Source organism: Vulpes lagopus, chromosome 2 (assembly GCF_018345385.1).
Source record: "Vulpes lagopus strain Blue_001 chromosome 2, ASM1834538v1, whole genome shotgun sequence".
NCBI classification, from domain to species: Eukaryota; Metazoa; Chordata; class Mammalia; order Carnivora; family Canidae; genus Vulpes; species Vulpes lagopus.
This window is the reverse complement of record NC_054825.1, coordinates 98,662,013-98,676,958: the sequence shown is the minus strand read 5'-3', so window position 1 is coordinate 98,676,958 and position 14,946 is coordinate 98,662,013.

Here is a 14,946-nt window from a genome sequence, read left to right as displayed (position 1 = left end):
ACATGCTGGCTTTACGGATAAAATAAATCAACACATGTACGACACTTAGAATGGCGACTGGCATATAATAAATGCTATATCCTATGTTTCAAAATCTGGTTTCCAAAACAATGGGATCTGATCTGTCAATCCCTCTATCAGTCATCATCTACTGAGAGACTTTAGGTCTGAATCCTGGCCTTGCCACTTTGTAGCTGTGTAATTTTAAAAGAAAGTTGAAATCTTTCTTCGTCTCCGTTTCTTCATCTGTACAGGATAAATAGGAATAGCACCTTAAGGATCTTCTGGGTGGCTCAGTCGGTTAGGCATCTGCCTTCAGCTCAGGACATGATCCCAGATGCCTGGGATCCAGCCCCGCATCGGGCTCTCTGCTCAGTGGGGAATCAGCTTCTCCCTCTGCCCCTCACCCTGCTCATGCTCTCTCTCACTCTCTCTTTTAAATAAATGGATGAAATCTTAAAAAAAAAAAAAAAAGAAGAAGAAGAAGAAGAAGAGCACCTTGTAACACGATTCTGAGGATTACATGAGCGAAGAGCAAATCATTGAGAACAAAGTCGGCACATAGTACGTGCTCCATAAGCATTAGCTATGATAATCATTAAATCTGAAGAGACATATGCTAAAATATTAATAGTAGTATTTCTGGGTGGTAGCATCATGGATGTGTCTATTTAGTTTTATGTTATGTAAATTTAAGCCTCCTTGAGGGCAGGGGCACATTTTCATATAATCTTTGTGTGCTTAATCCTGTGCCTGGCTCAGTAGTTTTTAAACTCAGTAAATTTTACACTCAGCTCTTAGGATTGCTCTGGCTGAGCATCCCTCCCAAATATCCATTTTTATCATGTCATGTTTTCACAGCTATTAAGGAAGTTTTTGGGACAAAATAGGTAAAGTGAGATGAAATAAACAAAGTTTAGTAAATACCAATCAGCACAAATGTATTTCTTACAAAATTGTGTGCCTTTCTCAAGACTCCTAGAGGCTTCAATAATAGGTTCTGGACCTGCCCTCTCCAGTGAGGCCCTGTTGTAAGCCGGCACTATGTGGTTTGCCATAAAAATAACAAACTACTAGTTAATCATCTGCATATGTAGCTCACGTACTGGCGGCCCCCTGGGAATGGAAATAAATGAGATTTTATGGAAGTCAGACCTCTAGATAGGCAGCGAAATTGGCAGTCAAAAAAACACAAACCACAAAAAGCAGGATTACAGGAAGGCATATATACTATGATTCTATGTGCATGTAACATTACATATATAAATTTGTATGTACATGTATGTCTGGAATGTCTTAAATAAAATGTAAGTGGTGGTTATTGTTGGGTGGTGGAATTTGGGGTGATTTTCCCCCTCCCTTTATACTTTTCATACACAGAAAAATATGCACATACACATGTATTATATGTGAGAAAAAGAAAAAATAACCACATACTTCCAATTAAGTGCTCATCAAAGGGAACTTCTCTGGTCCACAGACTTCAAACTTTAACTATAAAGATAACAACTCTGATGTCTAGTAGGGTTGCCAGATTTAGTAAATAACAATCAGGATACCCAGTTAAACCTGAAGTTTGATAGACAATGCTAAGTATCATGCAGCATTTGGGATACTGCCTCTTATCTTCTACGGAAAGGTAGAAAAGAGTGGCAATTGTCCTACCCTAATTTATATTTCTTTTTGTTCTTTTTTCTATAAGTAGGTTTTGTTTCACACGGTCAAAAATCATACTGTGCGTATGATTTTCATTCATTTACCAAGTTTGCACTGTGTCCCTGTTATGTATGAATCAAGCACTGGGCTAAGAATTGAAAATATTCCAGAGATAACAAACCATCGACTTACCTCCACTAACAAAAAATCACTTCTTTATTACATATTTTATATATAAAACAACTTAAATGAATGTGAGATCTGCCATCGAGTTGGCATATTCCATTTTATTTAGCTAATCTTCTGTTGTGAGTTAACTCATTCATTCATTTACATACTGGCTCTTTGCCCTGAATGTCTTTGTGTATCAAGCTTTTCTCAAGTTTCAGCATTATTTTAGTATTAAGATAGATATCTAAAAATATCATTTTGAATTTAGGAATCTCATCTTATCTGTCTAAATAGGTTAATTGGCTACAGCAACAAAAAAAGTTTGTAGGTCTTGACTACTAGTATATTTGATCATTTTCCCATACACACACACACACACACACACACACACACACACACTTACTAATTTTATTTGCTGGATTATCTATTTTTAGGGGTGAGGGCTTAGTAATTTTTCTTATATACTTTATGATCTTTTTACAAAAAGCCTGTTAACTTTGTGTCATATTTGTCATTTGCATTTTTCAGTCTGTTGATATTTTACTTTTGGTTATTGTTTTTTTTTTTTTTTTTTATTCTTGACGGAGAGCAATTTAACATATTTAGGAAAATCTGTTCATCTTTTGATTTTTTCAACTGCTTCTCAGTATAGAATGTCATTTTTCTATCCAGATGTTTACTATCTATCTAATTCTATTTTATTTATTTTTTGCATTTAAAAATATATTAAAATCATTTGGAATTTATTTTGGTGTAAACTCGTTGTAAATGGCTAGTAGGATTTCTTTCCTAGATGACTTACCAATTATTTTCAAAGAAAATCCAACTTTTCTTTATCTTTCCTATTTATTTTTGTGATGGATTTTTATCATATATTTCTTTTCCTTATGCAAGTGAGGTTTATCTCTGGATTTTATATAATATTCCTTTGATTTGTTTAGTTGAATATCATTATTGTACTGTTCTATGGGATAAAATCTAGTAGCAGTGTATTACAAGGTATTATAGTATGTTATGAAGTATATAGATTGGAAGTTGTTCAGCTTTAGAATATATATATACATATATATATTTTAAGATTTTATTTATTCATTTGTGATAGAAAGCATGAGTACGGGGAGGGGCAAAGGGAGAGGGAGAGGTAGACTCCATGCTGAGCTTGGCTGGATCCCAGGATCCTGATATCATGACCTGAGCCCAAGGCAGATGCTTAACCAACTGAGCCACTCAGGGACCCCAAGATTTTATTTTTTTAAATAACCTCTACACTCAATGTGGGGCTCAAACTCATGACCCTGAGATGAAGAGTTGTATGCTCTTCCAACTGAGCCAGCCAGGCACCCCAACAACACAGTATTTTATACATTGTACACTCTCTTTAAATACTTATTAAATGAATAAATAGCAAGCACAGAATTAGAAATGTATTTGTTTCCTTGTTTGTTTTGATCCTATGAAAAGTATTTGTTAGTTTTCTAGTGTAAGTAAACTTTACATCTGAATACAAATGAAATGCCCACTGAAAATGTAACATAATTTATTTCCTCATTTGTTAGCACCCACTAGCCTAACAGATACAATGGGTGCCTATGCCTAATGAGCTCCCCATCATTGTTGGCATTCAAGTAGCACTGGGTGACTGCTTGTGATCAGAGGTGGTAGAGTAGATTCACGTCCACATCCTTTCCATTTCTGAGATTTACCCATTCATCAGATATTCCATGGATGAAGATATAAAGATGAATAAGTTGTGGTCCCTGATCTCAAGATGTTCGTAGCTTAGATGGGAAACAGCCACATAGGGAAGAACCAAACATATTCGGTGAAGTGTGGAAGGTGTGTGAGAGGTACAGAGGGAACAAGCAGTGTTTCAGAGGAGCTTGAAATGTAGGCAGAAGTCGGAAAAGGAGGAAGTGGCGGAGTCTTAGAGCTCAAACAAGTGTTTCCCAGGCAAAAGTAGGTAGAGGGCATAGTGAACTGGCGGAGTAAGTAAATTGAGCCAAGGCATGAAGGCATGCGACCCATGACTGCTGAAAGGTTCACCACGGCCGGGTGAGAGCCAGGTCTTGCAGGTTCTAGATTTCTGGAGTGTGGCTGTTTCAGAGCACAGGCCATTGGAGCTGGAGTCCAACTCCATGGTTCTGCTCCAAAGTCAGCTCTGATCTTGGCCAATTCACCAAATGGAGATCACAGGTCCCTGAGGCTTTACTGACCAAAGTGGTTGGATCTGCCCCAAACAGTTCCTACTAATATAAAAACATAGAATATTTGTTTCTTTGTTTTCTGTTGTGGCATTATATATCTAAAATTACATATGCACATACATATGTCATATATATAAATTATATGTATAACAAATTGTATAAAAGCAGAGTATGATGTAGTATTTCTAGGGAGTCCCCTCAAAAGGAAGGGACAGTCTCCTTTTGTTCTTCCTCCTTTCTGCTGGCTGGAATGCAAACAAAACACATGAGCTGATGCTTGAAAATCCTGGATCATAAAGTGGCACTCAAGGTGGCTCAGCTACAGTAGAACAGTAGGATCTGGGACCTCTGATGATCATGGAGGTGTCATATTGGTTCTCCAATGCCTGACCCCAGTCTTTCATGAAAGAGAAAAAGAATTCCACTCTTTTAAACTACCATTATTTAATTTTAATGTTGTTGTTGTGCAGTGTGGTTGGACCTAATTCTAACTGATGCAAGATCTTTGTTATGGGCTGAATTCAGTGCTGCCCAAATTCATAAGCTGAAGCGCTAACCCTTAGTACCTGGGAATGTGATTGCATTTGGAGACAGGGTCTTAGAAGAGGTGAGTTAAAAATGAGGTCTTAAAGGTGAAGCTTGGTCCAATATGACTTGTGTTCTTTTAACAAGGAGAAATTAGGGTATAGACAGACACAGAGGGGACATCAGGAAGACACAGGGAGAAGACAGCCATCTATAAGCTGAGGAGAGAAGCCTCAGCAGAAACCAATCCTGCTGACGCCTTGATCATGAACTTGTAGCCTCCAGAGCTGTGAGGAAATAGATTTCTCTTGTTTAAGTCACCCACTCTGGGGACACCTGGGTGGCTCAGTGGTTAAGAATCTGCCTTTGGCTCAGGTCATGATCCTGGGGTCCTGGGATCGAGTCCCGCATCAGGCTCCACACAGGGAGCCTCCTTCTCCCTCTGTCTATGTCTCTGCCTCTCTCTGTCTCTCATATAAATAAAAATAAAATCTTAAAAAAAAAAAAGTCACCCACTCTGTGGTTGTTTGCTATGCAGCCCTAGAAAATGAATACAATCTCTAAAGGAAGTGCAAGTCAATTAATGGACATCTTAGTTTCCTAGTTAATCTGGAAACAGGTAAATAGAATTTTAAAAATAAAGGTTTAAACACTTTTGCTAATTTGTTCCCCAGTTGTTTTTTTTTTTTTTTTCTGGAGATCTGTATTCCTGACACACCCACTGCTGTTTAGTGTGAATAATTTAAAGTTTACAGAAACATCCAGATTTATCTTGTGTAAATACAGTTAACTTCTTATATAAGAATGAATTAAAAAGCAAGTGCTTGAAGATTCGTTCACAGGACATAAAGCAGTGTTCTCACCTTAGATTTGTGTGAAAATCTATTTGTGATCACACTCACACAGCCTCCAAACAATGGAAAATGTGTGAGAAATTCCCCCCTTGGTTTGAGGGGGGCAGCAAAGGAGGCCAAAGTTGATCCCTCCCACCCCCGCCAACTAGGTATTTCTCTGATTAAGACAACAACAGCACAAACCAAGAAGGATTTGTGTTTTGGGGTAGAGCAGAACATTCTGAATAAATAGTTCTTAAAGAAGAGACTTTCATATTCTGGTGCTTTGGCAAAAATCTGAAAAAGGAGCTGGGGTGTGGTGTTGGCAGTAAAACTCATGGCAGTAAAGTTTCCTGCAAACCTCTTGCATGTATTTTTTCTGTTCCTTGTATGGCATATCTAGGAGAATTGCCTTCTCTGGGGGTCTGTTCCATGTCAGGCACTGTCTGAAGTGCTCCCCTAGCCAAGTGTCAGTCTACAACCTCCATCAACACCTACAGGGTATGAGGCATTGTGGGAAAAGTCTGTCCCCACAGTCTTGCTTCTTTTTGCGGATCTCTCCAGCTCCCATGATTTAGGTGTTCATTTCCTGAACGCAGAAAGAAAAAGAGTTTGGCATTTTTTTGCCCTTTCTCAACCCCTGCAGAGTACCAAAGCCCTACAATTTCTAGGTAGAAAATGTCTTAGAGGCTATTAGTTTCCTAGGGCTGCCAAACAGAGTCCCACAAACTGGGGGGCTTAAAATAACAGACATTTATTTTGTCATAGTTCTGGAAGCTAGAATTTGGAAATTAAAGTTTTGGGTTGGCTCCCTGGGGAACCTGGTGGGGAGAATCAATTCTTCCTTGAGTCTCCTTTACCTCCTGGGCACAACCAGCAATCCTTGGCATTCCTTGGTGTTCTAGATGCCTGGCTCCACTGGCTGCCCCGTTGTCACACAGCATCTCCTCCTGTATCTCTGTCTCTGTGTGTCCTCTACATTAATGGAAACACTAGCTACATCTGATTAAGGGCTCTTTTATTTACTTCAATATGATCTCATCTTAACTAGTTACACCTACAATGATCCTGCTTCCAAAGAATGTCAAATGCTGATATAGTGGGAGTTAGAACTTCACCATATCTTTTGTAGAGACCCAGTGCAACCCGAGACCACCTCGTCCAACCAACTCCTGTTCCAACTGTTTGTCTCTAAGGAAAGTTAGGATCTCAGAGGGTGAGCTGGACAGTACATTTGTATGCAATTGTGCATTATTACTCTTGGTTTCAAGAGACTAGAAATTCATCTTCCTCTAGATTAGGCTGAAAGGAATTCTTGGATGATAGAGTCAAAAGAAGAATGAACCAATTGGACAGTGAGAGGACATTTCAGCCCCGCAGTAGAAGCTACTGGAACAAGAGCTGGAAGAGAGTAAGGATTTCTCCCATTCTCTTCTTTGGGCTTCTTTCTCTGTTCAAAGGAATTCTCCTAATGGCAGGTAACGTGCTATTCTCAGTTCCCATTTTATGCTTATGCTTTCTAGCACTAGGGGCAGACATCCTGGAGGAGAGAGCTAGCAGCCCATGGGGTTCGGGGTGCCAGGCCATGGACAATAAATTTTGGCCTGTGGGATGGACTCCCGGAAAAACAAGGCAGTTACTGTGGTAGCCACATAGATGAGGACAGTGGAGCAGGGAACTGAACAGACCATATCGCAGATGTCCACTATAAAAAGATAATTCAAGAGGGGGGAAATCCAATTTTTATGTAAATTACCCAGATGGATTCCAGAGCTTGTTCATCTTCACCAGAGAAATTACTCTGTTCTCTATTTTATGTCATTTAGTAGATCAGGTTTATATCTGTGCCCTAGCGCAGTGATCCATGACATTTGCTAAATCCGAATTCAAATAGTAATTTCAGATTAATTTGAAAATTGATTAGGTCAGATGGTTTGCATACATGGTTTTTGTCCTTTTGGGATGTGTGTGGGATGTCCAGGATCCATTTATGAATCCAGAATTTATTTGTACAGACTTTCAAGTCAATTAGTAACATTTGCTAGGGTTGAAAAGTGGTCATTTGTAAAGTTCATATTTTAGTAAAGGTATCTTTCCTTTAATTTCTTTTAAGGTATTTGTGTAACCGTGATAAACAAGCAACTGTGCAAATGCTGGTTCGTTCCAGGACTATAGGGAGCACATTAAATGTAGTTAGCTATTTCTACATTATCACTACTAATTACTTGCCTAAATCAATTATAGGAAGTAAATGCAATTTTTGCCTCTCTCTCTGCTAAACTACAGAGGACAGAGTGATTATGGAAGCTTGATTTTTTTTTGTACCCAAATGTTAAATTTTCAAGGTCATGAGGACCAGACTGCTGAGCATCAAGTCCAATCTCCAGCTGCCAAAGCGACATCTTCACCTGCATTCAGGTAGGCACCTCACATCCCAAATTGCGTGAAGGCAATGGAACCCCCGCCTTTTCCAGGACTCCCTCTCTGGATGGCATTTCCATCTTCCTTGATGATCAGTTCTCGGGCCTCAATAACTCCTTCTCCCTTTATACCTGCCATCAGTGAATTATCCAAATATTATCCATGGTGCTACCTCTGTCAGTGGTTCCCAAACTTGGCTGAGTGTCAGAATCACCTGAGGAAAGTGTAAGCGGATTCAGATTTGAGTTGGTAGTCTGAGAGTCTGATTCCTGGAGAGTCTGAGTTGGTAGCTCTAGAAGTGGCCCAGGGATCTGCATATAAAGCATCCTCCTCTCACCCCAGTTCCTTCGCCATGCAGTTCAATGATGACTAGGATTTAGGAGCCACTGCCCTGAGTGTCTCCATTCCCACGGCTCCCAGCACTTCCAGTCCCTTCCAGGTCCTCAAGGAGGGCATGATTAACTCAACCTTAGAAGGTTTCAGAGAGCTTCCCAGAAGAAGTGAGGCTGAATTTAAGATGAAGAGGAGTTTATCAGGCAGAGAAGGGCTGGAGGGAGAAAGCATTCCAAACAGTTTTAAGCAGAGGAATAATATGACTAGATTGGGGCTTGTAGATTTATCTCCAGACTCATCTTTTAGCATCGCACATTGGACCCTCTGTTAGACTGTTTGCAAGTTCTTGGGGGTTCCCACTGTCTTTAGCATCAACGATTAACTCTTCTGTCTTATATTCAAGGTTCTTCATGACCCAGACTATCTCTTCTGTTATACTCACCAATCACCTCCCTTCTTGTCCTCTGGTCACATGGATTATTGACTCTTCTTTGAAAAAGCTGTATTCCCATTTCTCTAAGACAGTTCCCATCCATCATGCCGCAGTTCTCTCCCTGCCCCACGCCTCTGCTTTTATTGCCTTGCTCACTCCCATTTTTCAAAGTTTATTTCTTCACCTGGTTCATTTCGAGAGACTGGATATACAAATGGATGATGGCCAGACTATCTCTAAAACTGGGACTCTGGGCCAAAACTTGTAGTAACCTGCCAAGGAAACCAGTACTGGATCTACAATAAACAGCCCAGGAAACTGGCTGGCTGTAAGTCAGACTTGTAGGAAATTAAGCTGCTATCTCTAGTAACAACTCAGGAAGCTAAATAATAACTTCTCTAACAGTAAGCCCCAAATGGCCAGGACATGATTAATAAATGACAGCTTTCGTAATTTTCATTTGGTTTCCAACTTAGGACCAGCCAGGGAAAGCCAAATATGAACCCTTCAGCAATCACAGAGAACGCCTCACTTCTAGTTAGCTGCCCACAACTTCCCCATGCCAGAAGCATTTGTCGGGGCACCCCTGGAGCTCCCCCACCTTTCTGTCTGCCTTTGAGTCTCTGTCACACCCAAGTGACAGTGGCTGACACCCTTGCTGTATCCACCTCTGAATAAATAGCCTTTGCCTATTCTCATTTGGTTGGTCTTTACTTATTCCCATAGTTTGTAACACTGTTAAAACAATTGTATCACTGGTCTCTATTTTTTGGAAAGTCAAAGAAATGTTCATTTACTTCTCACCTTTGTTAAAACAGTTCCCTACTCTGTAGAGGAAATGACTCATCTCCCCACTAGCCTGAGGAGAAATGGTCAGATGCCCCATGTCACTGTGGGAATCTTCTAGCCCATTTTGCTTGGTTTTACCCCACCAGAATAGATCTTGGTCGTTTAGCGAGTCAGTCTATTGATAATACTTTAAAGTTACTAGGCTCAAGGTTAACATTTTACTTTACTAGAACCACTTTAGTCATTTACCTGAAAGGCTTGGACAACACATGGTATTTTTCAGCTATAACAGTGATGTTCCTCCTGGCAGGAGGCTGGGACCCTGCAGCCAGCCTCTCTAGGTGCTTAGGCAGTTTCTTGGGCCAGCCTCCTAAGGGCTTAGCCTGTCATTTCCTTCTGCCCCCTTTAACCCATAAATATTTGATCCCCTGAAGTCCTGAATCTCAATTTTCTAAGACTTCCAGAAACCCTGATTATGCAGTAAGAATCTGAAAAACCTGCTAACCTGGTGGCACAGTGCTTTTTACAATGAATTATTTTACTGTAAAGCAGTGTTCTCAAAAGCTTCAGTGGCTTTTCTAGTGATACCGAATAATGTACAGATCTGTGACCCTATCAGCCAAATCTGGCCTAGTTTCCCAAATCTGGTTTCCCGCTACTCTTCCTCTGCCAGGATCCTGAGCTTAGGAATCCTGAACCACCTGACCCCCATTCATGCCTTCTGCCTGTTTGCTTTCATTCTCCTGGTTTGTCCTGTTCGGGACACCCTTTCACCTGATCTGGGTACTGGCCACATCTCTCATTCTTCAAGTCCAGTGTCAGCAGGTGGGAAGAGCACTTTGTGGGGGGTCATTCGGTGCTTTCTTAGTTACTTGTTGGCTACAGGATGCTGGGCATATCACCTCACTTCTGAGTCTGTTTTATCATCTGTGAGTCAGCTTTAAAAATAATTACCAGATAGGTTTGAGGATTTAAAGAAAAAAATGCTTATTAAAACATTCTCAGCTTAATGTTCTCTTTCTTGACATGGGTGGTTACACAGGCATTTGCTAGTGATAATTCATTGACCTGTATATTTATGTTTGTGCACTTCTCTGTGTGTTGACGTCAATGAAAAACACTAGAAACAACTATCTAGTCCAGCTTTGTAGGAGCTTATAAATATTACGAATGTTCGTTGTCTTTACCCCTTTTCTTTTCCTGTTGGAAGGCAAGTGACCAGAGTTGGATTGGACGACCAATGCAGGAATGATGGACCGAGATACACAAGAGCCTAGATGTGTTACATGAAAGGACTGAATGGCAAGAGATAAAATGTAATAGGAATCAGTATACAGAAGGTCCAAAAGGAAACAGTGCAGTAATGAGTGGGAGATGTATTTTAAGAGGATCATTATGAAAAAGCCAAGATTTCAGCTGACCGCAAACTTGATTTTCCTCAACAGTCTAGCATGGCCACTAAGCTCTACGGCCACGGCAAAACGAATAAGCAAACATAAACCAAACCCAACCAGAACGAAACAGAAACCTCAACACAATTTTAGGTTTCAATAGATGTGTAATACTCAGATCCCAGAAGGTAAATGAACATACTGATTGCTGAATCTGTCACACCACACCCGTTTATATGCATTCGGTTATGGAAGCCTCTTAGGATGGGTCTAGATCAGTGGCCGGGTACATACAGAGGTCAGTGGCTAGGATCCTAAGAAGGGCCTAAAACCACGTTATAGGAAGAGCTGGAGAATTTAGCTTTAGAAAATACTTGGAGGGTGACTGAAAGACCTTAATATATAGGAAAGGAATTTGTCAAAAGTTAAAATTATTCTATGTAGCTTCATAAGGGAAAACTGGACTCAATAGATGAAAGTCTCAATTTTGGATCATATTAAGGAAGGAAGTAGCTCATGACTGCAGTGTCTTGAAAATAGAATGGATTTCCTGCCCGCCACTGGCAGTATTTAAACAGAAACTCTATGGTTGTGCATTATAGCCACTGTAAATTCTATTTCTATGATAAGTTCTCTGCCTTCTGTCATGGGTTGAATTGTGTTCCCCCAAAAGTTTTGTTGAAGTCCTAACTCCTGGTCCTATGAACGTGATTTAAGATGTAATCAGATTAGGATGAGGTCTTAGGGTGAAACATCATCCAACGGTTTCAGTCTCTGCTGTCCTTGTAAGAAGGGACCAGGGACAAACAGGGAGGACATCACGTGGAGACACAGACGCGTGGAGGGAAGATGGCCATGTGACGACACAAGCAGATTGGAGTGCTGCCGCCGAGAGCCAAGCAATGCCAAGCATGCAGGCCACATCCAGAAGCTGGGAGAGAGAGTGTGGCTCTGCTGACACCCCTTGCTCTCAATCTTCCAGCCTTCAGAAGTAGAAGAGACTAAAATCCTGTGGTTTTAAGCCAGCAACCTGGTTTGTGGTCCTTCTGACAGCAGTCTTAGGTAGTTGAATACACCTTGAAAATCCATTCGAAGCCTCTGAACTCTTACTAATGAGATAGCAACACAGGTCTGGCCTTGCAGGCCTTACATCTACACACTCAGATATACCTGTGACTCCTGGGGGTGACAGCCCTACCCCTGATCCTCTCCTCCTTGGTGCCTCCCCCAACAATGCCCATGGCTGCCGAGGCCCTGGGAGATCCTATGCCACATTTCTCCTTTCCCTTTCTGCACTGCTTTCAGGCCTGGAAGAGCTCAGGGCTCAGAGTTTGGAAGCTCTGGGAGGCCAGGGTCAAGGTCAGGGCTCTTTCTTGCTTGCAGTAGGAATCAATAGGCTTTGGAAGCTCTAGCCCAGAATATATAGAAAAAGGCACTCAGAGTTGCAAATAACTCACCTACAAATGAACTTTTGGAACACGGTCATTTGTGAGTTCAGGGATGGCCTATGTTTGACACTCAGGCCCAGTTTATAGATAAGGTTGTAACATCGCAGCAGATTGAAACATTCAACAGTCCAGAAACATGCTGAAAGAGCTCATAAAGCAACTCATTTTTCCTCCCACTGAAACTCAGGAATGTCCTTTGAGGACTTTTGCTGAGACATGTGAATGATTTGCTTTTTAAAAAACTGTAAATCAGGACCTCCATGTGATTCTCGCACAAGTCCAGCTGATCATGTGCAGAGCTTGTCTGGATGCCTGATTCTCCTCGTGGTGAAGCAAATAGGGCCTGTGTAGGCCGAGACCCTGATCCAGAAAGGGAGGCTATGGAGAAGTCCTCCCCCAGGACAGCAAGTACAACTTGGGCCTCCGTCTGACCTCCTTAAAGAGACAGCAGGGGCTTGAGTCCTGGATTCCCTACAACCCATTGTGTCCTTGATCTACTGTGTGGTTCTGCATGCTGGTCTCCTTGCGCCCAGCCACACAGCTCAACTTGATCACTTCGTATACTGGGCTTCCACATAAGATCGCATTTTAATTAATTAATTAATTAATTAACTTATCAATTTAAGTTTATTTAATTTTTTAAAAAGATTTTATTTATTTATTCATGAGAGACACACAGAGTCAGAGACACAGGCAGACGGAGAAGCAGTCTCCATGCGGGGAGCTTGACGTGCCCACAAGATTTCATTTTTTTTTTTTTTTTAAGATTGCGTTTTAAGGGATCCCTGGGTGGCGCAGCGGTTTGGCGCCTGCCTTTGGCCCAGGGTGCGATCCTGGAGACCCGGGATCGAATCCCACGTCGGGCTTCCTGCATGGAGCCTACTTTTCCTTCTGCCTATGTCTCTGCCTCTCTCTCTATGTCTCTCATGAATAAATAAGTAAAATCTTAAAAAAAAAAAAAAAAAGAATCTCGAGCTGAAATCATCCTAGATTATCCGGGTGGGTCCTAAATCCAATAACAAGCATCCTTATAAAAGAAGACGCAGACACAGAGAGAAGGGAAGAGAGCCATGTGAGGACAGAAGCAGAGATGGGGTCATGCAGCTAGCAGCCAAGGAATTCCTGATCCGCAGAAGCTGGAAAAGACAAGGAGTGGATTCTGTTCTGGAGCCTTCAGAGGGAGTATGGTCCTGCCGAGCCTGTGATTTCAGACGTCTGGCCTCCAAAACTGAGGTAAAAAAAAAAAAAAAAAAAAAAAAAAAAAAACTCTTGCTGCTGTAAGCCACCAAGTCTGTGGTGATTTGTTACAGCAGCCACTGGAAGCTAGTAGAACCATCACGAGGACCAGGACACTGTCTGCGTACACCAATCTCTGTCTGCACTGTGTTAAATATTATAATTCAACTTTTGGGAGTCAATCCTGAAATAAATAAGAAAACATGGAAAAATTTGACTCTAAATATGTTCATCACAGTGTTGTTTGGGAAAAGTTGGAAACAATCTGAATGTCTCACCATAGGGGATCAATTGAATAAATTATGTGGCAGCCATTTAGAGAATCCCATGTAGCCACTAAAATAACATTACAGAAATGTAGCTACCGATGCGGAAAGATGTTGCCAATTGTATAAAAATACATTATGATATGATCTCATTTAAAAAATACGTAAGTGTATATATTAGGTATGAATACGTAGAAAGATCTAGAATGGAATGTCAATAGTGGTTTTTCTTGAGAGAGTGGATATTTTAGGTTCTTTTGCTTCTCTGGGTTGGCAAGAATTAATATGTAATTTATAATAATAGTGCAAGGTATTTGTAACAACAACAACAACAACAACAATGATAATAAAAGCAATGACAGGCATTTATTTCATTTGGAGGAAGAAAAAACCCTGAAACTTGTCATCAGCCACACAATGGGAAATGTTATTTTCCTGTGTGGAGGATTTAGGAAAATGGGCCTGGGAAAGGGTCAATCCAGCACCAGAGGAGCCCTCATTCCTGGGAGGTCAGAATGATGCTGGTTTAGGAGCAAGCTAGTGAGCAGGGGAATGTCAACTAGACAACTGCAGGACTTGTCAGAACCTTCTACATGCTAACGCCACGGCAAGTCTCCAAGAGACACGTGGGATTACATTTCCCCTCCCACATTATTTGATCACTGAGGCAGGAACATCTGATACTAGTCCTGCTCTGAGAAACACAGTTGGGGAAAGTCTGGAATACTGTTTGACAAAAAACAGTCCAATTAAGTGAAGAGCAAAACTACCCAGATATGGAATAGAGAAGAATGTTTCCAGTTTATATATTGCTCAGGAAGGCTGGCTGCTCCCCATGAGCCATAAATTGAACACAAGCAACAGTGTCCTAAAACCATACTAAAAGTCTGAAAAATAAGAACAAGGCACATGGAGCAGACTGGATCCTCCGGGCTGTTTGGGCTCTGCGTTTTATTTTATTTTTATTTTTTAAAATATTTTATTTATTTATTCACGAGGGGGAGAGAGAGAGAGAGAGAGAGAGAGAGAGAGAGAGGCAGAGACACAGGCAGAGGCAGAAGCAGGTTCCATGCAGGGAGCCCGACGTGGACTCTATCCCAGGTCTCTAGGATCAGGCCCTGGGCTGCAGGCGGCGCTAAACCCCTGGGCCACCCGGGCTGCCCTGGGCTCTGCATTCTAGAAGGAGTATAGAAATGTTAGAGAGGGGCCTGAGAATGCCAGCTAGCAACAATTATGTAAG